Source organism: Rutidosis leptorrhynchoides, chromosome 11 (assembly GCF_046630445.1).
Source record: "Rutidosis leptorrhynchoides isolate AG116_Rl617_1_P2 chromosome 11, CSIRO_AGI_Rlap_v1, whole genome shotgun sequence".
Classification (NCBI taxonomy): domain Eukaryota; kingdom Viridiplantae; phylum Streptophyta; class Magnoliopsida; order Asterales; family Asteraceae; genus Rutidosis; species Rutidosis leptorrhynchoides.
In genome coordinates, this window is record NC_092343.1 from 78,927,600 (window position 1) to 78,929,143 (window position 1,544).

General features: G+C 34.3%; 1 non-coding gene across 1 annotated transcript; it reads right to left on the bottom strand.

Moving 5' to 3' along the window:
* Positions 1 to 1,173: 1,173 nt before the first annotated feature.
* Positions 1,174 to 1,280, bottom strand: LOC139879270 (small nucleolar RNA R71). Its single transcript, XR_011770122.1, has one exon. It is a non-coding gene; the product is annotated as a small nucleolar RNA R71 (small nucleolar RNA).
* Positions 1,281 to 1,544: the final 264 nt, after the last annotated feature.

The following is a 1,544-nucleotide window of genomic DNA, read 5'->3' on the forward strand; positions in this document are numbered from 1 at the left end:
TTATTTACTGTCATTTAGGCGCTTTAGAATTTTGCGACGCCGTTTATATATTTTAGTGCCTTTTAAGCTATTGTCGTTTTGGATATAGATTTCCTTTTAAGCTTTAATACCTTTAGACGCAACTTTTAATATTTTATTTTTAGACTTTTAAGTTTCGACATTTTTCTTTCTTATTTTTATTTTTCGACGTTTTTCGACGCGCTCTTTTTCTTTCTTATTTCTCGACGCTCTAGTTTTTAGGAAATAGAATTTTCTATTTCTTCTCTAAAATTTTAAAACGAAAAAATTATTTTAAGCAGTTACATTGATAGACATCCAAAATTTTCTGGTTCGTAGTAATAGTTGGATTTGTTAGTGGCGAGTTGTGGGCTTCCGATTTAAAAGGTCCTGGCTACCTGCTGCATCTATTAGCTATTTGAAACGTGGGCAAAATAAGAAAAGTCTATTAATTTGATAGCTTATATAATTTTTATCTTTTATAACTAATAGGATATTCAGTGAATGCACGGAGCAAAACGTTTACCACCTTTCATAAGTTCACTACCTGTAACTCGATCAAGACATCTAGCTAATATTGCCGCTGTTGATTTTTCTTTAGAATCATCATCTAGTCGAACAAGTACTCCAACTCAAAATCCCGATAATCTATTTTTTGAACCCGACTTCAAAATTGAAAACCCTGAGGATATTCAAGGACAATTCCAAGATCCTGAACCACTAATCATTCCTCCCGAACCACAAACCATTAAATCAGAATCCTCTAGTGATTCGTATTCAACAAATTCAATTATGGAAGTAACGGAACCTCTAAGTATGGAAAATCGAATGAGAGCCACACGCACTGGCCAAGGTCACGCCATTATTAAGCCAGACATTAATGCGCCAGATTATGAAATCAAAGGATAAATCCTACACATGGTAACTAATCAATGCCAATATAGTGGTACGTCAAAAGAAGATCCAAACGAACATCTTCGTACCTTTAATAGGATATGTACTCTATTTAAAATCAGAGAAGTGGAGGATGAACAGATATATCTCATGTTATTTCCCTAAACTTTAAAGGGAGAAGCCAAAGACTGGTTAGAATCGTTACCTGAAGGGGTGATTGACACATGGGATGTCTTAGTTGAAAATTTTCTTAAACAATTCTTTCCGGCATCTAAAGCCGTGAGACTTCAAGGAGAAATTGTTACGTTCACACAAAAGCCAAATGAAACTCTATATGAAGCGTGGACAAGATTTGGAAAGTTGTTGAGAGGATGTCCTCAGCATGGTTTAGATACTTATCAAATAGTACTTATATTCTACCAAGGATGCGACGTTGCCACACGAAAAGACATCGACATAACTGTGACGACTCCGTCAAAACACTTAACGGCTCCGTCACTTGGTCCCACAGCTTGATCGAAACTCTATATGAATTTAATAAAAAAACCTTGCATTCTTTATTTAAAAATGATTTCCTATAAAGGAAATCTACTAAAATATATAAGTTTAGAAAAACTATACAATAATACTTTAACCAAAAGTTGACCAAAACA